Genomic DNA, 26852 nt, shown 5'->3' with positions numbered 1-26852 from the left:
TGTGAGATTTGTTTTTCAGTGTACAGAAAGTTCAAGTAAACTAAACGCTAGTTTATCAAGTGTTATTGATAGAAACCTTACACCCAACCTGTGGATGGCAGATTTCAATACAGTTCTGCATAAGAACCTTACAGAAACTGTATAATAATTTTGAATATACAATTTTTGGCATATTTTAATACAAATGTTGTATTGAAGTCTTACAGATTTGTGTTATTTCAATACAATATCTGTATAAAAAGCTTACAGAATTGTATATGCCAAGATTTTATACAATAATTGTCAGATTAGTTTTTTGGGTGTATCAGTGCACCCAAACCAAAAATTGCTTGCTAGCTCTGCAAGGGTCTATATTATACAACCTCTGCCGATTCAAATAATTCGAAACTTGCGAAGGTAGCCCCTGTGTTTCTGACTGTGCTTCCATGTCGATCCCAATTTTGCAATCTGATGATATCAGACTGTCGAGATATTGAAATACTCCGCTCGCCCGGTTAGTGCAAAGATTGAAGGACTGTTCCCGTTGACACTCAACAACCTGGTCCTGCTTTGATGGTGAAACCCGCTGTAAAGAAGCATACGGTCAGCTCTTTGAACCTGCTCCGCATAAAAGAGCGCCACGCAGTACTAACAGAAATCTCCTCCATAGTAAATGAATAGCAAATAATGGGGAACTGTCAACTTGTTGACCTGCTCTAGAATGATGCGGAGCGGAGCTAAATATTGCATAATAATTGCTACAACATTCGCACAGACAGCATAGGGTCTGTCCTGAACACCTCCGCCTACAGCCGATTGACCTTGGGGACCTCTTCGAAAGGCTGCTTTTTGAAGAACACTGGCTAAAACTTGAAGAAGCTGTTCAAAGTGATCGAACCAACATTTCAGCTGCCCAAATAATAACCAGTAAGCACTCCAATTCACTATATGTCCTATCTGCAGCAGTGTTCGAGTCCTACTTACGTAAATGCAAATCGTGGACGGGAATCGTACTTTACTCCTCTGATTCTTCCGGCTCCGCTGCCGAATCTTTCATCGGGTTAATCCATTCTTTTCGCCAAGTGCGCAGCTTACCCAAGTTGTTTTTGAAGGTTTCGATAAAATCATTCTTCTGCGACCACTTCTCTTCTACGCTTCCACATTCCGGAATATCCACTACCCGAGTTTTGGATCTTCTAGTCAATCTATGTTGAATCGTCACCCGAGCGTCTCCCCCACCGCTGAATCTGAGAAATGCGTAGTTGGATCTCACCAATTGGAAGATCATAGTCAAACGCGATATCAGCGCTGCGTTTATTACGGACTTAAGAAGGCTCCATCTCCATTTCAGCTGATCCATTTCAGAGCAGCTAAATACTAGTCCTGCCAACTGAAAGCGGCTCTAGAGAAGTAAGTCAAACGCTGCTGGTTGCAGCCGGGAGAGACGGGTGCGAGTTGACTCCCCGAACGACGATGGGAGGAAGGCCACAACAACCGGCGATATTCGCTCCTCTACGATATTTAATTTTCACGATGCCTGACTTGGGCCCAAGTCAAGGATGGAGATCTTTTACTTTGGCCCTATGTGCCCCTAAGGTTACTCAGAGCACAAGAGTGAGTGTACGAGAATTGGCTACCATCTTAATGAATGCCACATGTGCATTGTACATGGGTGCTGAGAAGAAAGCCAATCCAGGAGCCTTATAGTCTATGTATTGTGTAACTTTGATTATCTACTTTTACAAGGTTCTTCTTCTTCATCTTATTGGCATTACATCCTTCACTCAGACATTGCCGCCTCGCTGCTTAGTGTTCATTCAGCACTTCCACAGTTATTAGCCGCGAGGTTTCTAAGCCAAGTGAGATACCATTATTGATAACACGATGATACTTTTATGTCCAGGGAAGTCAATACAACTTCTATACCGAAAATTGCCTGGACCGACACCGGGAATCGAACCCAACCACCCTTAGCATGGTCTTGCATTATAGCCGCGCATCTTACCGCTAGGCTAAGGAGAGAGTGAGTTATAGAGATTTATTTATTTATATATATATATATATATCAGATCGTGTGGGGGTTGGGATGCGCCCAGGCAGCAACCACCGTACATGAGCCGAAATGACCTCCGTACGACTATACAGAAACCCCCGTACCTCATCTGCGCATGTTTCCTGCATAGGTGAGTTTAGCGTTCTACGGCTTTGTCCGAGGTCGTGACTTTGCCGCTAAAAGGTAGCATGGCATTCAAATAATTTTTAGGAACTTCATGAAACAGCCATGTTCAGAAAACACATCTGGGATTTCAAAAGCACATCTGACCATTGCCTCTATCGATTCAACCAGTTTGAGTTCCATACTTGACTTTAAAGCCTAGAGAAAGTGAAAAATTTGTATCGCGTCCAGTCGTATTTTTTCTAGTAAGGTGAACGATCGGCCGGTCATCAGAATTTTGTTCTGCTTTGTGTGGATGAGTTAATTAATCAGAAAGTAAAAATTTGTGTCGAGCCCGGTCAAGTTTTTTTTTAGAAAGGTGAACGATCAGGTCATCAGAATTTTATTCTACTGTGCGGGTGAGTAAATTATTCAAAAAGTGAAAATTTGTATCGCGTCCAGTCGTGTTTTCTTCAGTAAGCAGAACGATCGGCCGGTCATCGAAATGTTTTCTCCTTTGTGCGGGTGAGTAAATTAATCAGAAAGTAAAAATTTGTATCGAGAGTAGCCATCGGGAAAGTAAAAACAGTGCCTGTGTTATTCGTCGAGAGCGACTGAAAATTTTGTTTATTTGAAAATCGGTTGATCATGCGCTTGTATTTGCGCATTGCTACGCTTGAGATACGTGCGATCTTCTGTATTCTATAGCTTGCAGTAGCCATCGGGAAAGTAAGAATAGAATGCTGCGCGTCGGTTCGATCGTCCGAAACGCGATTCTCCACATTTTGTATATGCCATCGGGCATGTATGGTGACTGGTGAGTAGTGTCCATGCTCGGTCAATAGACACGTTGAACGATCTGGAATCGTTGTACTTTGTGCGGTCGAGAAGTAAATCAATTGATATGCGTTTGATCGTGTTCTTGCTTGGTGTGCAGGTAGTTAGTTTGATCTGGTTTGTGCGGCGGAATCATGGTTAGTTAAAATCGTTGTGTAACAAGAATGGCACGGTCGTATCGCTTATCAGAGTGAATCCAGATCCAACGATACTCATTGACTAACTGATAATCGTTCCTGTGGTTTTTGTGGAGACGCAGAGGTAAACACAGTCTACAAATAGCAAAAATCACCAACTATGTTTTATTCAATTCAACCAGAGGAAACATCCTAACTGCCAAAGGCAATTGAAATGTATTAATAATAACTAAAAATGTACCATAGCAAATAAGGATGATAGTGTTAAGAAAACACGTAACACCTAGTCTAAGAGATGAATGCATGTATTAGGTAATTAGCAAAAAAAAATACTTAAAAAAAACCGTATTCCATCCCTCTTCCTAATTGACTACAAGGACGTGGCTGGCGCCGTTATTGAATATTTGATTTGATTTGTCACTGAAGTCACTGAAACTTGCACACTGAGAATGCTTGAACAATCCCAGTCAATCATTCAGTTGATTCTTTGGGCAATTTCACTGATTCTGGTCAATCGCGGAGCAGCAGTCATAGATATGTGTAGTCAGTCAAAGCTAAGCTAAGCTAAGCATATTCGTTTAGAGTCCATCGGCAAAAACAGCACTTTTCCAAAACCAAAAACAAAAATTTCTACGGAAATAAATTTCAGAATTTTGTTAATTATATAAAGTTTGTGCTAATTTAACTACTAGATTAATATGTTATAAATATTCATATTCTTTGCTTTCGCTAAACATGCTTTGCTATCATTTTCCATTAAAATTTTAAGTTTTCCATTTGCATTTGGGACTCTTTTTGGTTTTCATGTTATTTTTTAACCTCCCCCCTTAACATGCTCAACCGCGAATGGAGCCTGGGGTGCACCAGGGCGAACACCCCAGTAAGCAGCCCTTACTGCACTACGGCGGGGCACTGGTGCAGCGGACATTTATTCCCCTAGCTACTCGTGGGACCAAAAATGAGTACAAATTTTACAAACAACCCTCAAGGTGACGACTGTCTCTCTCAGTCGTGTGAGAGCGAAGTGGAGAATACTCTGAGTCAGCTTGGCCTTACCGAAGACCAGCTACTCAGTAGTTCGCAGGAGAAGATGGAAATATCCTGCCCCTCAACGCCTATCTCCCGGAGCAGCACATGTTTCGACAAAGCTGATCCAGATCTACAACCCCCCTCATCGACCGACTCCAACCTGCTGGACATGGAAGATAACGAAGATGATGGTATAAGGATCGTCATCAACCCCCAAAAATCTTTAGCAAGTAGCAAAGGATCCGAAGATAACAAGGGTTCTACGGAAGCCAAGGGTGCTCCGAGCAAGCAAGCAAGCTTAGAACTCTCCGGGAGAAGGGAAAAGACCGGAATGAGGCCTTGTCCATAATCCTGAATAAGGAGAGCGAGCCCACTTCCTCAAAACGCTCGAGAAACGACCTAGACAAATCCGCCACAGAGGACCCCAAACAAAAAAGGGTGAAGCACCATCTGGATCCGAGAGAGCGCGCCCAACAGTCCTCAAACCGCGCGCCTCAGAAAAACGTGTCTGGACAACAAAACCCACCCATGAGGAAAACAGCTGGTATCAGCTACAGTGATATGGCCAAAAGCGTGAAGGTCGGGATAATACCCAAAGACTTTCCCACCGTCCAACTCACTACAGCCCAGCTAGACCTTCTACAAGAAGCACTCCTGCTCAGAGTAGTTCAACAGCGAAACGAGCCAATAAAACCCAAATTCAACAACCTCATTTACAAGTCCGGTTACATGGTTCTAATCTGTAAGGATCAAGAGACTGCTGAGTGGTTAAAGAGAATATCCTCATCCATGAAATCCTGGGAAGGTGCAGAGCTGATGGCAATGGACGAAATGGCGATTCCACGTCCAGAGATGATCCGAGCATTCTTCCCACAAAGCTCCAGCTATGATGACGACCGAATAAAGGCTCTCATAGAAAGCCAAAATGACATCACAACAACTAATTGGCGTATTGTGAAACGATCCATTCTGAAAGATATTCATGTTGAATGGATCTTCACAGTAGAGGGTGCGTCGATGGAAAAGTTGAAGAAGTCCAAATACATCCTCAACTACCGATTTGGTGAAATCCAACTAAGGAAGATTACAGATCAACCGACTGCCGCTACCGCCAATCCGACTGGAAGGCCGACCCAAGAGCAATCTGAGGAGGCCTCCTGTTCGGGCGAGGTTCGGCTAACTGGAAGGCCGACCCAAGAGAAATCTGAGGAAGCCTCCGGTTCGGGCGAGGTTAGTAAATCTCACCCCAAAAGCACCATAAAGGCTAGTCTGTCCGCCTCTAAAGGAAAAGCTCGAAGCTTACATGCGACCCCCTGCTCTAGTGGTACCAAACCAAAGGTATCTAAACAGGGCAAAGGGGTGCAAAAAGCGACAGTTTGACCACAGAGGCGAAACTGGCGGGCCAGGTTGCTACAGGGAAGAGAGAAAACCCAAACTGTAACATCAAACGACATCCTGATGATCCGCAACATCCAAAGCCGGACAGTCGTCGTCCGGAAAAAAAGCGGGAACCCCGGAAATGGCGACTAAAGTTCTGCAAGTGAACCTCCACCATGCTGAGAGCGCCACGGGTGTGCTCTGTCGGAGGTTCACCAAAGAGAATTTAACCGTGGCCCTCATTCAAGAGCCATGGGTCAATAAATCCAGAATACAAGGTATTCCACAACACTCATGTAAGTTGGTATATGATGACAGCCAGCTTTAACCTAGAGCGGCTATTTTATTACATAACAACTGTAAATACTTTCCAATTTCAGAATTCATAAAAAGGGACATCGTAGCGGTCAGGACGTACCTTCCGCCAGAGGGAGTAGAGAGATCTTGGTGGTCTCGGCATACTTCCCAGGTGACGTGGACGAAATCCCTCCTCCAGAAATAGCTGCGCTCGTAGCCTACAGCCACCGACCCAACATCCCCTTCGTCATAGGGTGCGACGCAAATGCACATCACACCGTATGGGGAAGTACCAATATAAACACCAGAGGTGAGTACCTGTTACAGTTTCTCTCTTCCAAGAACATTGACATTTGTAATGTTGGTGACAAGCCCACGTTTGAAAACTCCATTCGTCAGGAAGTTTTGGACTTGACTCTATGTAGTCGGTCTATCTCTGATAAAATAAAAAACTGGCATGTTTCTGAAGAAATATCAATGTCAGACCATAAACACATCATCTTCGAATGGGAAGGGGTCTAACGATGGAAAAAACGTTTAAAGATCCTAAGAAAACTGATTGGGAATCCTACTCAGCTATCCTATGATCCGAAGAGTACATCATAGAAAGTCACATCAAGTCCATAACACAATTGGAAGATGCGTCCAAATCCATTAAAAACAAAATCCTTAACGCCTACCAAGAGAGCTGTCCAACTAAATCAACTAGTTCGAGTAGAGACGTTCCATGGTGGAATAAAACTCTTGAGAAGCTTAGGAAAACTGCGCGTAGGGAGTTCAACCGTGCTAAGCGAACCGGCGATTGGAGCCTATACAGAAAGGCCCTGACGAACTACAACAAAGAAATAAGGTCAGCCAAACGGAAATCGTGGATTCTAATGTGTGAAAGCATAGAGAATACACCCGTAGTGGCCAGACTCCAAAAAAACTCTTTCAAAAGACCACTCCAATGGTGTGGGTAGCCTCCGAAAGACGGATGGTTCGCTCACTGTAGAGCCTAGCGATACACTGAGCGAATTGTTAAAGATCCACTTCCCTGATTCAATCCCTGAGTCAAGCATCGGCGACCAAGGCACTGGAATTGCTGTCTCAGATCCACAAGAGATCCAATCATGGGTTTCTGGATCTAAAAAAGACGCAATAAAGGTTGCAAAGGAAGCTTTCACTCGGGCCAGGGTTGAGAGGGCTGTGAGATCTTTCGAGCCATTTAAGTCTCCTGGCATGGATGGAATATTCCCAGCGTTGATCCAAAAAGAGGAGAAAACACTGGTTCCACCCTTGGTTGAGATTTTTAAGGCGAGTCCGATTTTAAGGCACATACCTAACGATTGGCGTCAAATCCGGGCTGTCTTCATTCCGAAGGCAGGCAAGAGAGATAAAACCAGCTCCAAAGCATTCAGGCCGATAAGTTTATCCTCTGTAATGCTCAAAATTATGGAAAAGGTACTATGCGAGTACATAAATCACAAATTTATGAAAGCAATGCCTTTGTCAAAAAACCAATTCGCTTATCAAAGTGGAAAATCTACGATCTCGGCACTACATACGGTAGTTCAAAAATCGAAAAAACACTTAATTTCTTTTGCAATTGCTCTTGTAGCATTTCTTGATATTGAGGGCGCATTCGATAACGCTTCTTATTCGTCTATAGGGTCAGCAATGTTGAGGAGAAAATTCGACCCATGCATTGTTACCTGGGTACATGCTATGCTAGCTAATCGGAAAATCTCCTCTGAGCTTAGCGGTTCATACATCACTGTTAAAGCAACAAGGGGTGTCCGCAAGGCGGAGTGCTTTCTCCTTTGTTGTGGTCACTGGTGGTGGATGAGCTTCTAGACAACTTAGAGAGAAGAGGCTTCGAAGTGGTTGGATATGCTGATGACGTTGTCATTATTGTACGAGGCAAATTCGAAAGTGTTATCGTGGAAAGAATGCAATCTGCCCTAAATCACACTTTTTCCTGGTGTCAAAAGGATCAACTAGGCATAAATCCTACAAAAACTTCCATTATCCCTTTCACCAAACGGAGAAAGGTACAACTGAAACCCCTTTTCTTGAATCAAACACAATTAGTTTATTCAAGTGAAGTAAAATATCTAGGTGTCATACTCGACGCAAAGCTTAATTGGAACTCTCATCTCCAATCAGTTGTGCAGAAAGGTCTCAATACACTTTGGGTTTGTTCAAAAACATTTGGTAAAAGATGGGCCTAAAACTAATGAGGCTGCTGCAAGGGCTAAGCTCAACAAAATCTAACGCACCGCTTGCATAGCCATCACTGGTGCAGTTCGTAGTACACCCACTTTGGCCCTAGACGCAATGCTTCACCTGCCCCGGTTAGATCAATTCATAAAGCTGGAAGCGGAAAAAAGTGCTCTAAGGTTAAAGAGAACAAAAACACTGCTGTCGGGAGACCTTACGGGTCACCTCAGCATATTAAATGAATTTGCCATAAATCCCGCAATAGGAATTTGTAGTGATTGGATGGAAAAGGTAGTCAATTATGACTTACCTTACGATGTGTTCATTCCTTCCCGCCAGGAGTGGGACGGAGGTGGACCCAGCGTTCCAACAGGCTCTATAAATTTCTTCACAGATGGTTCGAAAATGAATAATCTGACAGGATCCGGAATCTATGGCCCTACAACAAAAAAATCTGTCCACTTAGGACAGTGGCCCACAGTATTTCAGGCGGAAATATATGCAATATTAGAATGCGTGTTATTATGCCTGAGGAGAAAGTATAGATTTGCAAAATATGTATTTTCTCTGACAGCCAAGCAACATAAGTCGCTTAATAACTACATTTGTAACTCAAAGCTAGTGTGGGAATGCATTCTGGCTTTGAAAAACTTATCCATACGCAATCGAGTCTACCTATATTTAATCCCAGGACATACGGGTCTAGAGGGAAACGAGATTGCTGTAAAAATGGAACTGAACATATTGCAGTGCACTCACCCAACGTAGGTTCAAAGTTCTCAGCAAGCCCTTTTTAGGGCCTGCTGACATATGGATCTTATCCCCCAAGGACGTGGTTGGCTTCATAAAGCTAGTCTCGCCAGAATGGGGGAGTCACATACTGTAACTCAGGATCTCTATTCATCAATAATAGATGGTCTTGAGTTCAGTCGATACCAAGGTATCTCAGTGACAAACATGTTACTGAGATAACTTGCGTATTTCACAGCAAAAGGGTATATCACAATAGTCCTAAAATCTGGACGCAGTGGTCTTCACTCGACAAACGAAAAAAAAAAAACCTCCCCCCCCCCCTCGTGGCATGACAATTACAAGAAACTTTGTCGAAGACACAAAATTCTCTGGTACCCTCTTTAAGTTAATATTTTCGCAATAACTTTTTCATATTAATTTTTACATTTTTCCCATGTTCTACAAAATGGTGTTTCAAAAAAAATATTTTGTTGTAAAAGAGTGCAAATCGCTATCTCTTCATTTGAAGAAGCTATATCAGCTTCAGTGTTGTCCTACACTCAGGGCAAAAAAATCTAGTCTTTGATTTTACTCCATTTAAACGATTTTTTGATCTTAACTAAGTAAGTGCAACTAACAGATGGATAGGCTAGATGTACCAGTCGTGGCAATAGGACCAGTTGTCGCACTAGTGCTTTATATGCGAAATGGCCCATCAAATCACCACAAAATAAGATCAATAAAGCATATTCATATGATACGATAACACCTTTGATCTTCTCCAAAACAAGCAAAGCATAATTGAACCGTTTGTTTGAGAAACTGCACATGTAACATTTTTGGCCAAAATGAGATTTTTATATATTCTGAATCCTTGGCCAAAAATACGTATTCTGGCAAAAAATACGAAAAAAAAAATTGTTCAGGAATGTATGAATTTTTTTTCGTTTGTTAGAGAAACCACAAATGTCCTCGCACGTTGAAGAGCAAATGTGAAAAAAATGGGATTTGCTAAATAAGGAACCAAAATTAAGAATAGTGCCACAACTGGTGCATGCGTTCCTATTATGGATTTATCAATTTTGAGGATTATAACAAATTTTATTGTGGTTTTCACAGCTGTTCTAAGGAGCAGGAAGTAAAACCTTTCGCTTGATATATAAAGTCGACCCGCATGCCTTTTACTTATTAAAAAAAACAGTTGTTCTTATGTATGGCGACGATTGGTACACCCACCCTATTTAAATTTTCTAAATGTCATGTCAAAGTGTACAAAAATGCACGCTAGAACAACAGGAGCGCGCGCACGCGCGCTGAAAACACACTCCAGCGTATTTTTAGTGCGCGCGCTCCTGTGCAAACTTGAATTGTGAAACTTCATATGTGAATGAATAGGTTAAACTAGTGTCACAAAATAATTCAAAACGATTGATCATGTTAAAAACTAATTTACCATAAGGCCTTCCTTAGCCGTACAGTAAGCTATGCGGCCACAATGCAACACTGAGCTAAGTGGTCATAAAATGGCATGCTACGTATAAAAAATATAAACACATTTGATTTTGTCGTAGAGATTATATCACTGTGATGCGTAGTGATGAGGTGATGAGAATGAGTGATTCAACCAAACAAGCAAATTAATTTTTCTATAAATATTGTGGCTCTTTCAAACAGCAGCTTAGTCTTCATCCCATTTCTTATAACAAATACTAAGAGCATTTCCACGGGAGTCCTCCACAATATTTCTATTGAAATTTTATTTTCTAATATCACACTTAAAACACACGATTATCCTCACCCGAAATTCACCAGCAAAATCGTGCTAAAGGAATGAATCCAGTGAAAACAAAATGGTCTAACAAAAAGGTATTTTAGTTACCAGATAAAGATTGTCGCTTCGGTTCCCTTTGTTCTGCTGTTCGAAACATGTGTGGTACCTAACTGTCAAATCGTTTTGTCTAACAGTTCAGAATAGTTAACCAATAAACGAAAATCAAACTCCTGTCATATGCTTCAAATTCATTAACAAAACTTATTTTCATGACTCTTGTATTGGTACAACCCTCAGACTTTTAAGTGACCGATGAGCTTCACTTCATCTATCCATGAGAAATAGTCTAGATAAACAATGATCCGCTAATATTTGTCTAAACTGCATATAAAGACTGTAACGTTAATTATTAGTACATCTTTGAGGCTCTGACTTGTTTTGACAGTTGTTGAGTTTCAATGTGTTACTAGACTTGTGAACAAACAAGTAGTATAAAATCAAGTGCAACAATGCGTGGGCTGACGGAAGAAAAGCGTTTGTGACCAAGTACTGTACCGAACAAGGGTTATCGCTAAGAAAATTGGCGAAATAAGAAGGAGTTAGTGTTTGTGCGGTCCAAAATGCCATCAAACGGTTTGGGTAGGTTTGGTATGCATAACACATTGAAGGACTTACCCGGCCGTGGACGCAAAGAAGGTGCATCTATCCCAAAGTTGGACAAGAAAATTTGCAAAGTGTTCGAAGGAAAGAAGGAGGTGTCAATAAGAGATTGTGCAAAAAAAAAGTGTGGAACATAGATCGGAATGGTTCAACGTGCTAAGAAACGTTTTCCTAAAAAACCTACCGAAAGCAAAAGTGCCCGAAACGCAGCCAAATTCAGGCAGATTCTTTGAGAACTCGAGCTCGGAAGCTATACGCCGACGCTTTGAGCATAAATGACATGTGCATCATCACGAAACGTACTTCGCTTCTGCTGGGCTACAAGGTACTTCCGGGGGCACACGTTTACACTGTTAAGCTTGGAACGGATGTCCCGAATTCAGAGAAGTCAATTTTTTGTGAGAAATTTGGTAAAAAGGTAATGGTTTGGCAAGCGATTTGCCAATGTGGTATGAAATCGTCGCCTTTTTTCACGACCGCGAATATGAACGCCGAAATGTACCAGAAGAAATGTCTTAATAAACGAATTCTGCGACTTATCGGAAGCATAAAGGTCCGACACTGTGTTGGCCTGATTTGGCATTATGCCATTATGCGCGTACTACCATAGAATGGTATAAAAAACAACGTGTGATTTGTGTGATATGAATACTCCGAATTGCCCACAAATAAGGCCTATTGAACAATGTTGGGCTTTGATGAGGGGAAAATTGCGGAAGAAGGACAGAGGACGGATGAGATCAACAAATTAATTGGGTCAACGTAAGCAAAATCAACGATATTACGGTTGTGCAAAACCTTATGAAGAATATCAAGAAGAAGATGCGAGAACTGACCAGATCAAAAAAAAAAACTTTTTTTGTTAGTTTTAGGCTTTTTGCTTTTCTCGTACAACTAAGTTGTACCGAAAGGCTATCATTTCACTCCGAAAACGAACTTTTTATAGAAGCCTCTGAGATCCATAGTATCATATACCAATCGACTCAGCTCGACGAGCTGAGCACATGTCTGTCTGTCCGTGTGTATGTATGTGTGAATGTGTGTGCGTATGTGTATGCACAAAAGCTATAAAAAACATTAGACAACTTTTCGTATAGTAATCCTTAACCGATTTTCTCGCAACAAGTTTCATTCGACGGGGGACAGCGCCTTGTAGATCACTATTAAATTTTATAACGATCGGTCATTGCGTTTAAAAGTTATCAAGAAAATGGTACATTTGACCATATAAACCCCATATAAGGTTGGTGTCTTAACTAAATGCGAGAAAGGCACCACCAACGCTAGGGGGATTAATCTGTGTTTTTGATCGTCTATATAATATAATTGAATTTCTAATGTTGAACAAATAAAACATATTCCAAAAACAAGGTTTTTAAGTGTACCGTAGTCCGTGGGAAAATTAATCAAATTTTTAATTGTTTTGTAAATATTTCCTCCGTAAAATCACGGCTTTTTTCATATATTTAAAACGAGTACTGCCACATGTAGAACGCATAAGACTGTTATTCTTGATTATTTGGCTTGTAATAAAAGTATTTTTTGTTGAATTTTTTTATTTTTAAATTTGGGGTAACTTTGATCAATCATTTATCTATAGAGAAAGCGTTTGCAAATGTCTTAAGGTAGACAATTATAGTTCGAATCTCTTACGCTGAGGCGATGTGCATCGATTGTTCCGAGTAAGGCATCATCACCGCTAGTGGAATTATATGGTTTTTCGACAATTTTCAAAATTTTGAAACAAAAAATATGGACCACCAAGAAAATAAGATTACTTACCACATAACTATAGGTACGACCTTATTTTTTGTTATTATACTTGTTTTGAGTGCTTTTTGGCAGCTTACTGTGACTTCAAAAATTATTGTTGATCTTATTGTTCAAATTTTGGCGAAACATAAATGCAAAATCATTCAAAGGTTATATCATTCAAAAGCAAATTTAGTCAATATTAAGACACCTAACTCACAATAAGTACTCATAATAACGGAAAATAATAATTTATATATTTCTTGAAAATGGTTAAACGCGGCTACGCCTATCTGCTATTTCGTCGAAAGTGCCACCTTCAGCTGCTACGCATAGTCTTTGGTTAGTCTATCGTCTTGTTGCCGGCCAATGTTAAGCCGCGGCGTCTGACGTGTTGGTAAAATCTAAAATTCTCAAATCTCATGGGCGATTCAAATCAAGCGCGAGTCAAATCCCATCAGACTCATGACCCAGAGAATTGCGAATTGCATCATTGCATGCTTTTTACGTGTTTTTTATTATTGAATACATTGAATTAACTTTTTTTTCGCAAAGCATACGCCTCGATTGCGTTTTGAAGGTATTTTGAGCGAAATCATTTTTCGGCGAATGAGGAAGCGATGCAATTCTGTCCGAGAAACTCATGCACGATGCTCTCCCTACAGAATTGCAATGAGCTTTAGCTCGTGCATGAAGATTCGATGATTGAGATTTGAGTATGATTCTACCAATACTGGTTGTATGTTAAAACTATGTCCATGGCTATGAGTCTCAAAGCTTTTTTTAACAAAAAAAAATGAGAAAAACAATCTGGCTTCTTTCACAAGTCATAAACCTAGAAAAATAATTGAAACATAAATATTGAAATAGCGAATGAAAACAATTTTTTTTCCGTGCTAAACTTAATTTCTTAACACCCTATGCATTGTTATTTACAATTCTACGAATCCTTGATACCCAACAGCAATCTATAAGTTTGATGTAAGTCTATGAGAAATTCATGGTAATCCTGAATTGAAATTGTGTAGATATTGTATTGATACTATGTTACCGCCATCATAAATCAATGGAGACGCATGATAGTTTAGTTTCATATGGGCATAGCTCAAAAACTCAAAATCTGATAATTTCAAAAATATACATATACACCCCGAAAACGAAAAAAATATGCTTCTCTAATGTTTTGATATGTTGTTTTAAAAAGTTTAATTTTTCAGGAAAAAATATAAAATCGTATAGCGCCCTCTAGTCAGACACAATGAAAATCGCAAAATACAAATACAATCAATGTTTTTCAATACATAACTCCAATTTATCAATGAATGAGAAAAATATGATAGTTTTTCTACTGAAGTAGGTTTAATTACCTTTCATTTGAAATAACAATTTCTAAAATCGGTCTAGTAGTGCAAAAGATATGAGTTTAAAAAAAGTATATTTCGGAAAAATCGAAAAAAAGATCAATTTTAGGAATCGCATTGTCATAGAAAAGGCCACTTTATATCGGTATTCCATGGACTGGCTGTAGGGGAGAACGGTCCAAAATGCACCCCTTAAGCTTTTTCGATGTTTTCGCCCATATAAACAAAAATACCCAACGATTTCAACATATAGGTGCAAAATTTACAAACCCAGCTACATTTCACAATGATCTCCTATTCAAAACAATAAGGTTTTCATGACTTTCTAACGCATTTAAAAATTGTTTTAAAAATAGGCCTGGGGCAAAATGCCCGAATGGTGGCTCAAAATGACTCAATTGCATGTAAAATAATGGTGAACGCATGGTTGTTTGTTTTTTCTTAATGCATTGAACGAAAATCTTACGGATGTGGTGGAAGAATAGCAAATCGTTAAATTTGAGTGAATATGAAGGGATTTTGCTTAATTTTTCCAATGGAGCTCAATGATGGATAACTAATTATGAATTGTAATGATAATATTTGTTCATAAATGTACTACAACATATTATATGAGTGATTTTATGAGTGAGGCCATTTTGCCCCAGGGGTGCATTTTGGACCATTCTCCCCTATATAAAGATTCTTAAGGATAATTTGCTTAAAAACTGAAAAAAGTTTTGCTTTTTTATTTTAACTATTTACTTCTTCATCATAACACTCATGTGAAACATTTGATCATTCCGCTTAAATAACTTGAGCTCAGGCTCAGGGTGCCTAGATTTTGTATTTGCTAGTTAGCATCTGCTTATAGTTTTCTACTTTGGTATAAGAGAACGACTTATATCCACTTCGCGTTGAAAACGATTTATATCCACTTGGATTAAATTTAGACTTGTGAGAATGTGTCATGTCATGCAAGAACCGAAGAGTGATGTCAAGAGTAAAATACACAATCCAATTCATACAAATATTTTTTCGTTGAGTGGGATTGACCGGCACCGCGAGTCACTTCCAGAATGAATACAATAATACGTCCAGAAAAATATTTCTGATGATACATTCGGACTATTCGTTTAAATCTCAAGCGCAACTGACCTACAGTGTGCGCTGTTATGAGAAAGAGATGTTTAGAATGCTCGATGTAGCACTTGAAATAGTTTTACGATACAGTAACACACAGTCAATGATGTTGACATAAAAGTTTGCGGCGTATGCTGCAAAAGACGTAAAAACAGGCTCGTGTTTTATCTGTACCTACTTTTAAATCGTATCACGAATCCAGGATCAATAAAACGAAGCCCTAACAACCTTGAACAAAAACCTTCATCAAATAAATTGTATACGTAGCGAGTAAATACGCTATCAGTCTTGTACACATGGGAAAACACTCATTCTGAGAAAACAAACTTCAAGTGGCATCGTGGGCTTCAAGCTGTAGCGCAGAATCATTCTCCGAGTCACGATCTCGTGGACTGTACATTAATAATGATGCCCACCATTATTATATCGATCGGCAACCCTCAAAAGCATAATTATCATCCTGTCGAGTGCCAACGGATAGGAGTAGTACAGGAATTATTGCCAGAAGGGAGCGAAAATCCTCTCAACTGTTTACTTCCCGGTCAGGAGATGATTGATTAAGTATGTTCACTTGGTGGAGTGCTTTAGCACCACACAACATATTAAATACTTACGTGGACCCTAGAGGAGAAGCATGCGGACTGTGGAGAGTATAAAGCTTACTCACAAAGCGGCGTCCACAGAAACAAGTCAATCTTGATAAATGGGAACTATCTCAAGTATTCCGTTAATGAATTGGGGGCTGTCCGTATTGATGTGGAACAGTTCTTGCGATTCATTAGCAATTTATTTGCTAGATAATAATTTCAACATTTCTAACTACATTCGTTTCTTTTTTTTTGCATTTCTCAGTAGGACAGCTGCAGGAAAATGGGTCAATGAAAAACTTTGTATCCATGTTTCCGTTGTACATAGTGCTTTTGTGGTAAAACATACATTAAATGATGTTGGGGGTGGTCCGTACTGGATTCTTATATGAGTCCCCACTTATTTTTTTGAAATATAAGATTGAGAGAGTTCTTTGTAGGATTAGTCACCGTAGTCTATTTTTAATGGAGCACACCATAACGCTACGCGTATCAATCGTAATCTTTTCTTCATCGCGTAGGTCGTTGCCGATTGCATTGAAACGTATTATTGCTTATGTTGTTCGTAATTATTCGTTTTATGGGCGGCTTATTGGGTCTACGCAAAACCACTAGTCTCATCAGAAGGCCGTTGTTGTATCAGGTCTGTCTGGCGAACGAAAGTAAAAAAACTAAACAGATACCACACAAAATATTACAACAAACTAGTTACGATTGGTCATCCAAACTGTCATTGAGCTCAGAACTTGCGAACTTGCTAAACTAGCATTCTTTTGTCATTCAAAATCTCAAAATATATTCAATCCTGTTTATCACATCTCTTGGAAGGTAAAAGCACGCTAGATAGTTCTGGGATGTTCTAGGTCATCCAAACTGCTGAAGAATCGGAACCAGATATCTTGAGTTCGGGACTTGCAATCAACAGTTGTGATAGTAGCTGTTTTTCTAAAGAATTTTGACACGTTTTCAACTATTACCATTACATCTCCTGAAAGATTAACAGACATCGCAAGATATGTTAGGAATATTTTGAGACATTTAAAATGTCTTTGAGACTTGAGAGCTGTTTACATTTCTAAAAATTCAGAAGATAATTTGACATTGGAAATTTGGATGTCCCAGAATATCTTAATACTATCTAACGATGTCAGGACAGAAAGTGTAGAAAAGCGGACATCGAGTGGCTACTTTCTACCAAAGCTATGGCACCACCAATCGCCCTCATAGTGCTGGGCAAGATGCGCCAACGTTTGATTGGGTGCCAGCTAATAAGCGCAAGGATGTGCAAGCCGAGGATAAAAGGCCGTCCCTTCAACAATATAATCATGAACGTAAACTGCTCACACGAATGATGACCCGACGACGAGAAAGTAGCGTTCTATGCGCTGCTGGAACGTACATACGAATAATATCGGCCAACGATGCAAACTTTGCAACCTCTCGTGGAAAGTTAGTCCGAACCATTTTTGTTCAATGCAATATATACCACAGTGCGAATATGTAATCCGACCACTAACTCATTGCTGTATGCCTGCGCTCAAAACTCTCGACGGTATACAACACGCGTCGAAGTCGAACGCCGCAGCTTAACATTGGGCGGCTATAAGACGGTAGACTAACACAAGACTACGCGCTGCAGCTGAAAGTGCCATTTTCAACGGAAAAACAGCTATGCGCAGCTTCTCTTGGTAGTCTTTTATGCCTGGTATTAAACATCGCTTTGGAAGGAGTAATACGAAGGGCAGGGACGGAGAGGACAATGCAAGCCACCCACCACGAGTTTGTATCGATATCGATACTTCTACTTCGTCACAGTGGTTGAAGAGTTCGTGTACTTGGGCGCAGTTGTGACCTCTGATAATAATACCAGCAGAGAAATTCGGAGACTCATCATGGCAGGAAGTCAAACATACTTTGAACTCCACAAAACGCTCCGATCGCATAGAGTTCACCACCGTAGTAAACTGACTATCTACAAAACGCTCAATAAACCGGAAGTCATCTACGGACGAGTGCTGGATACCATATGTGGTCAGATGCAGATGTCGGTCGGTACGTTGGGAATGAATTACGAGTTGCATCAGCTGTTGGACTATTTCCAAGGGCTTGACGATACCACCCCAGACCAACTGCGAGTTGTGGTTCCAGCCTAGGATGTTGTGGGACAGTGGGCTCCACTTAACTTCTATAGTGTAAGTGTGTGTTACGAATTGCGTGTGCGCTTTGTTTTACGCTGTTGAGATTTCGATCAAAATCACGATTAAAAATTCACGTTATTACCTACAACAGAACACTCGAAACTAAATTCAGTGCTGATTCTAAAGATACTGAATACGATTGCCTTACATCGCTGGTAAAAGCTAAAAACTCGAAACAATATCCTATTGCTGCTACACAATGAATCTTGGTTGCAGTGAGTGTGCTCTTCACATTGGCAATTTAGAAGAGCGAGTTGTTTGTGATGGATGCTATAAAAAGTATCATTTGAGTTGCGTGAAGATGAATCCCTGCCTGTTACGAGTTTGTTTAGAATTCGACAACGTACTCTGGCTATGCAATACATGCCTGTCTTCGTCCCGCAAGCAACAATCTGCATCATCAAAAACTGATCTAATTGTGCAAGGAAAAGTAAATGACAACAAAACGAATGATAGCGAAATCGATCTCGTTGTGCAAGAACTTCAGGCGGAAATTTCAAGCATTAAAGAGAGCTTCGATAAACTGCAGCGGACGTTTAACAGTGGTTGCCAATGGATAAGTGATAACACCGTTCTGCCATCTACATCCACACCACAAGGAAACATTAATCGAAATAATTCGTTCAACGTTCAACATCTCAGATGGTGGGATCAAACGCAGTTTCCACTGGTCCCCAAACGTTTTGGATTTTTTTACGAGAGTGGCAAAACACGTTTCCAGTGATACTATGCGACAAATGGTATCTAATTCGTTGCAATTAGAAGATCAACCTCAAATTGTTAGACTAGTACCGCATTGGATTAACAACGAAAGTCTACGATACGTTTCCTACAAGATTGGAGTGAATTGGAAATACAGGGAATACAGAAATGCCGGGCACGTAGCTAGAATGTCCAACAGTAACCGGGTGAAATTTATTCTCGATAACATCCGACAGATACAAGAAGGCGAGGTGCGCAGCGATTGGATTGAATAGGTGCAAAATGATTTGCGGACCATGGCCGACGACGTGCAGCCATGTGTATGTATGTACTGCAAAGGCCACTCCGGCCTTAGTCTGAGTAAATGAATATGAATATATTTTGAAGCTTTGAGTAATGGAAAAGACTACTTTCGCAGCTGTAGAAAATCAATTTTGAACTCAAGAATAGTTTGGATGACCCAAAACATCCCATAATTGTTTTTCTTTATTGGTTGGCCTTCCAGAATATTTTGTTTATTCACTATATATGTACATTGTACAATGTACATATACATGGGGTCTCCAGTTAGCCTTGCGAGCTAATTCATACAATTACAGGCATAGAAAAGCTTTCAATTAACAACTGTGGACATGAAAGCAGTCCAAGTTCCAATTGGAATGTAGAGCCAGAAGAAGGCATTCATATATATCGAAAATTTAATAATGATGATGCTATAGGAGCTTTAGATTGCCAGTTATAAGCTTGAATACAGTTCGAATAATGGACAAAGACCCTGGGGTTGACCAGGAGAGCTATTTAAACACGGTGGTGAGGCACTGGCTAGAGCGCTGCACTGGGTCATTACCAAGATTTTGGAGGAGGTAGTTTTGCCACAGGAGTGGATGGAAGGTGTCGTGTGTCCCATCTACAAAAAGGGCGATAAGCTGGATTGTAGTAACTACCGCACAATCACATTGCTGAACGCCGCCTACAAGGTACTCTCCCAAATTTTATGCCGTCGATTAGCACCAATTGCAAAGGAGTTCGTGGGGCAGTATCAGGCGGGTTTTATGGGCGAACGCTCCACCACGGACCAGGTGTTCGCCATTCGCCAAGTACTGCAGACATGCCGCGAATACAACGTGTCCACACATCATCTATTCATCGACTTCAAAGCCGCATATGATACAATCGATCGGGACCAGCTATGACAGCTAATGCACGAACACGGATTTCCGGATAAACTGACACGGTTGATCAAAGCGACGATGGATCGGGTGTTGTGCGTAGTTCGAGTTTCAGGGGAATTCTCGAGTCCCTTCGAAACGCGGAGAGGGTTACGGCAAGGTGATGGTCTTTCGTGTCTGCTATTCAACATCGCTTTGGAAGAGGTAATACGAAGAGCAGGGATTAACACGAGTGGTACAATTTTCAATGAGTCCGTCCAGCTGTTTGGCTTCACCGGCGACATAGATATTATGGCGCGTAACTTCGATAAGATGGAGGAAGCCTACATCAGACTGAAGAACCTAGAGTTTGCATCGGTGCTGACGAAATCAAGGTGGTAGAAGAATTTGTGTACTTGGGCTCACTGGTGACTGCCGAAAATGATACCAGCAGAGAAATTCGGAGACGCATAGTGGCTGGAAATCGTACGTACTTTGGACTCCGCAAGATCGCTTCGATCGAATAGAGTTAGCCGCCGTACCAAATTGACAATCTACAAAACAAATCTTTTTTTTTCGAAGAAAGGCTATATAAAACAATGTTTATTAGCGAAAAAAATGTTGAACTAAGTGGTAAAACTAGCAAATTATCCTCGTTTCATGATTTAGTCCAACGCAAGTCCTTAACCCTTTCAGGACGACTTTTTTTTACATTGTTTTAACGTACAGATTTTGGTTTTTCCGCTCGATCCTGCCAAAACTAGTATAGAAAGAACTAAAAAACAAACTGTTCTGGAGTACATATCCTCGAAAATATGAGAAAATATCTCTAGAAACAAAATATCCAAAGCTGAGAATATGTCCAAAAATATCAATGTAACCATAAGACATGAAACTTTCGAGTTCTGAACTAACGTAACCTATTTCATGGTCTCTAAAACGGCCTGGAGCCCTGAACGATGTATTTATGCTTCGTTAAACATCCCTGCATATCCATTGAGCCGATAATATTTCACTCATTATGTTTACTAGCTACTACAGACCTTTTTGGTTCTCTAAAACGCCCGGGAGTTCTAAAGATACGATCTACTCGATCAACCAAGTCCTGAATGATGTATTCGTGCATCGTTAAACATCCCAGCAGGTCCATTGAGCGGATAGGATTTCACCCATTACTTAAAAAAAAAATAGTTCAGGCCTTTCTGGATCTCAAAACCGTCCTGGAGTTCAAAAGATGCGATCTACCCGATCAATCAAGTCCTGAAAGATGTATCCGTGCATTCATAAACATCCTAGCAGGTTCATTGAGCCGAAAGAATTTCACTCATTATGTTTACTAGCTACTACAGACCTTTTAGGTTCTCCAAAACGCCAGGGAGATCAAAAGATGCGATCTAACCAAGTCCTGAACGATGTATACGTGCATCGCTAAACATCCCAGCAGGTCCATTGAGCCGATAGAATTTCACTCATTATGGTTATTAGGTACTAAAGACCTTTTCGGTTTTCCAAAATGCCCGGGAGTTCAAAAGATGCGATCTACCCGATCAACCAAGTCCAGAAAGATGCATCGCTAAAAATCCCAGCAAGTCCATTGATCCGAAAGGACTTCACTCAACACTTTTACAAGCTAATACAGGGCTTTATGGTTCTTCAAACCGGCCTGGGGCTCAAAACATGCGATCTACCCGATCAACCAAGTCCTGAACTATGTATCCGTTTAAAGCTGAACATCACATTGAGCCAATACGATTTCATTCATTATTTTTACAAGCTACAATAGGCCCTCCGTGATTTTATTTTCTTCAACTCGATATGGACTCGTGGAAGCAATTGTGATTGAGCACCTTGACTCAAGATTGGGGATATACCGACGATGAGGACATTGCAAAAGCCTTCATTGATTTGTTAGATACCGTGGGCTGAACTCCAGAACATTTTGGAGTATCTTGAGCATATTGTATTTAAGAAAATTGGGTTTGCATGATGCGTATATGCTTATTGGGTGAATACCGACGATGAGATCATTGCAAAAGCCTTGATTGATTTTACACAGCCAATCTAAAATGCTGGGCACCTATCCGTCCTGAAAGGGTTAACGTGTTCATTTTACCACCTATTCTCCTAGATAGCAGCACGGAAAAAAATCCGCTTATGAGAACATAGTACACTTATTACGTATAGCCTTTTTCTGGGGTTTTCAACCTCCTCTTTCTCTCTCTTCAACCTCTTTTCAACCCCCCAGTTTTTTACATACACCCAGGTTTTTTTTTACACGGTTTGGTTTTAGTCGTTTAAGACCTTCAGCATCAATGAAACAATGAGTTAACCCCACGAAAAAATTCACAAAAAATCAAAGAAAATTCAGAGGGTATTTGAAAAGCTGTGAAAATTCAAGTTACCCGAGAAATTAATGAATTCCAACCGTGTAAAAAAAAACCTGGGTGTATTTTTTTTTCCAAATTATGTGGATGGTAATAAAATTGAAAACCTCCAGGCGTGCAAGTTTATTCGTGTTATGTCGCGCGATTATCGAATCCAGCTCTGCGGTGCGGGCAAGTAAAATGAGAAAGTGCAGGTTTGTTCGTGGTTTGTATTGGACGTAGAACGATCGGAGATCGCGTTCAGACATTTTTTTCCAATGAGCAGAACGATCGGCCGGTCACCGACATTTTGTTCTGCTTTGTGCGGCCTTCAATTAAAGTTATTAGTTCTGTTTTCTTCGATCAAACTACGCGCTCTACACGGCTTCGGCTTCTATCAAAGTGAGTATTATGCCAACATTCCTACCCATTCCTTAATCGACCTGAATTCGGATACGGCCGGCGCTGGTATTGCTTATTTTTAGGTCACCAGTTCTTATACATTGAAGATGATGCTAGTTTCAAACTTCTATTGTTGGTTCTCTGTGTAATTACAGTTGGGCTTGGTAGTCATATGGCTACTGCTTCTGCCTCATACGCAGGAGGTCGTGGATTCAATACCAGGTCCCTTCCATTCTCCTACTTTGTATCTTTCTCTATATTTTTCATGTACTAGCAGTCGCTAGAACTGGAAATGGACTTCCATACCGTTTCCATTACTATTCCTATATCTTCAACTTGAGTATTCTAACGGTATCCGCCAAAAATTGGAAATGAACTTTAAAGCTGGTTTCCTACACCCAATTAGAAATTCCATCAGTTGCCTTTTTCCTATCTAATCTAATATCCTATTCCTATCTATTATCACGCAAAACAAAAAGTTGTGACATTCTTTGCATTAATCATTTTGTATCAAATCTCGCATGCAAACCACTCACAGAATGTTATACTTGTTACGTCAACTCATTGCATTAAATCGGTTTATTTGGTTTCGACCAACACATCTAAATGACTCTCTTTAGCTCCTCCAGCAACAAATATATGCATCGTGTACAGCAGCATAGCTTCGACTCACACAATCTTCCCGACTCCGTTCAACTTGATGGTGGACAAGGACGCAGAGCCAATTCCATTTTCATCGCCCTTTGCTATCTCTATTACCCTTCTACTTCATTCACATAGTATAGAACGAGGATTATAATAGTCTTCTATCACTGCTTCTCTCAGCTAGTGTATAGCCCAGATGGCAAGCGCGTCAGCCGAATAGCGCTAGGCTTGGTGGACGGCACAGGTTCAATTCTCGTTTTCGGTCAAATTTTTTTGTAAGCAAATAAGGTTGGCGAAGTATGTGTAAAGAATTCGTTCCTCGACGGAAGTTTAAAAATAGATTCTATGTAGACACAAACACAAACCTAGTTCCTTTTCTCGTGACCAGATACCTAATGCAATTGCTTGCTATATTGACTTAATGCAATCTGTGCATGGGCCTCAGCCTTATGCAATCTGTGCATGGAATTCATGCACGATTGTCATAAAATCATGCATTCTCTGGTTGGGTGTATAACATTGGCAGCTCGTTAACCAAGACGGACCTCTGCCTCTCGAACCTAACCCAAAAAATTCCAACAAATTCCGCATGAACTCGTGGCAAGTGCAGAGGTATATTCGGCTTGCAGTGGGCGAGTGATTGCATCATCATTCCCTACCCCTTCCCTACATTGATTTGAACTCTGACGTGGCAGGCGCCAGGATGACCTAACAAATGAGATCGCCAGTACTTGTACATTGAAGATGTGTGCTAGTCCCAAGCAAACATCTGTTGGTTCCGTGTGCAAGAACAGTTGATCTGGTCATAATGGAGTAGCAACTACGAGCAGTCAATCATGCTCAATGCTCAATGCTCATGCTCTCTGTGTAATTACAGTTGACAATAGCGGAGTAACAACTGTCGGCGGTCAATCATGCTCATGCTCATGCATGCTCATGAATGATAAGAAAATTATAAATCTGCTTCCCCTCATAAGTGCTTACGTAATTAGTGTACAACCTACCTGGTTGGCTACAGCGTCGATACGCCTGTGCCTGGCGTATTGTTGTTTGTTTGTTAGAGACACTTAACACCACCAGGGATGCATTCGTGTCAGACTTGGCATATTATTGAGCTTCATAATCGCGATGTTTCCCCTAGCAGCGCACATGTTCCACTTAGGTTACTGCAACTCGTATGTGACCAGATTTAGTCACAAACAAGTTGCAGCAACAGATTTTGCCTGACTTGTGCTGCTCGGGCCTGTAGTTTCCCCGAACATTCGTGGCCATCGAGGAAAGTCGGCGGCATCTAACAGATTCTCTGTTGAGTTTTGTTTTTGCTATTCTTTCCTCTAACATTTGCACTAAGTGCCCAGCCAGTGACCAGTAAACACCTTACACAAATCCCAGAACATTCCAACCGGAACTTGGCCTGCTTTTCAACTTAGTATTCTATTAGCAATTCTTTAGTTATTGATTGAAAGCTTTTCTATGCCCGCCGTTGCATGAGTATGTATCTTGTGTGGCAAGGAAAATTGATACACATACAGGGAGTCTAGAATGTTTCCATCCTATAAACATCCTAGACCAGACCGAGAATTGAACTTGCCATCTCCGGATTGGAAATACTACGCCTTTGCTTACGAGACTAACTGGAGACCCAGTCGTCTTCTTTACACCATATTCTTTGTAATATTGAACCCGGACGGGTATAAATATGTTCAGATCTACGAGCAATAAAGGGTCCTGATTTTGAAGCTTGACCTTGCTAGTTGACTCTAGTTAAGCATTCGACATCTTTGTGGCCTTGCTGGAAACTTTAGTCAAGCATTCGCACAAATATATTGTATGTACCGTAATCCGGGGGAACATTGATCAGCGGGGTAACATTGATCAGTTGAACCATTTTCAAAAGATGAATAAAGTATTACTTTCTGTTATTACGATTACTTATTATGAGTTAGGTATTTTAATCTTGACTAAATTTGCTACCGAATAATATAATCTCCACTAGAATTTGCATTTAATTTTTGCCATAGTTTGAAAAATAAAATCAACATCATTTTGTTAACTCACAGTAAGCTGCCAAAAAAGCACTCAAAACAAGCATAATAACAAAAAAAATTGAGATCGTACCTACAATTGGGTGATAAGTAATCTTATTTTCTTTGTTTATCCATATTTTTTGTTTCAAAATTTTGATTTTTATTGTTGAAAAACCAGATAATTCACCTAGCGGTCATGATGCCTTACTCGAAACAATCAATACGCTTCGCCTCAGTATAAGGATTTCAAAAGTAATTGCCTACCTTAAGGCGTTTACAAACGCTTGCTTTATAGACGTAACAAAGTGAAATGATTGATGATCAAAGTTACCCCAAATTGGAAATTCGAAAACTAGACAAAACAGATTTTAAAACAATTTTATAATTATCAAATAATCAAGAACAATAGCCTCAAACGTTCTACACGTAGCAGTACTCGTTTTAAAAATATGAAAAAAGCAATCATTTAATTTACGGAGGAAATATTTACAAAACATTGAAAAAATTGATCAATGATACCCCGGATTACGGTATCAATAATGTCTCGCGATCGTAATAAGTGTTGTCGATTCGGAAATTGACTGGGTGAATTGGTAAAATAGTGAAACCTCTAGACCAGAAATAGTAAATCATGTGTGCAATTGATATTGGTACATGTTATGAACTTAAGGAGCAGTAATCTCATATGTTTGCATGGAAAGATTTAATTATTTCAATTTGCAAATATGGGGGCGGAGGCTAGAGTAATGGGATGCCAGAGAAAAAACTTTGTTTCTAGAAAACGCAAAGCTTTCCAATACTTTTTGTTAAAATAAAATTTCATGGAATTAGAAAAATTATTGAATACGAATTATTATAATGATTCTGATTTATTTATATAAATTAAACTTACACCTCATTGTTTTAAATCAAAACATGGTTTACAATGTTTTATGTTTTGATTAAAATAATTATAGTCATGCAAATTACAGAGTACAGAAAAAAAATGTTTTTTTTGTTTTTGATGCAAATATTCATGCGAAATTGACATAATTAGGCCCATAGACAATGCTAAAACCATCCTAAAGTAGATGCAAATAATGTAGGTATTAAGCCACAATATGTACATGTGGTTCCTGGAAATAATGTAAAATAATTTGAATTCATTGTTCTCTTACGTGGGCAGTGATCTCAAATGTTTGCACTCTGAATTTTCTCTGCCTCAGCCAACCATAGCCGTAACTAAAATGATTCCGCGTTTGCAAAAATTCTAGAACCAACAATCAACATCAATTTCACACTAGTTTGCTACAAAAACATGGTCTCAGTTCTTCCGTCTCGCGAATTGTTCAACCGCTTCACTCTGAAATTAAACGCGAGCGAGAGCACC

At 40.1% G+C, this 26852-nt stretch overlaps 1 protein-coding gene across 1 annotated transcript in view; it reads right to left on the bottom strand.

Annotated features, from left to right (window-relative positions):
* The window catches only part of LOC134212083 (rho GTPase-activating protein conundrum), a 371885-nt gene that overhangs the window by 69770 nt on the left and 275263 nt on the right, over nt 1–26852 (bottom strand). The window lies entirely within an intron of this gene.

Source organism: Armigeres subalbatus, chromosome 2, assembly GCF_024139115.2.
Source record: "Armigeres subalbatus isolate Guangzhou_Male chromosome 2, GZ_Asu_2, whole genome shotgun sequence".
NCBI classification, from domain to species: Eukaryota; Metazoa; Arthropoda; class Insecta; order Diptera; family Culicidae; genus Armigeres; species Armigeres subalbatus.
This window is presented reverse-complemented; position numbering and strand designations above follow the sequence as displayed.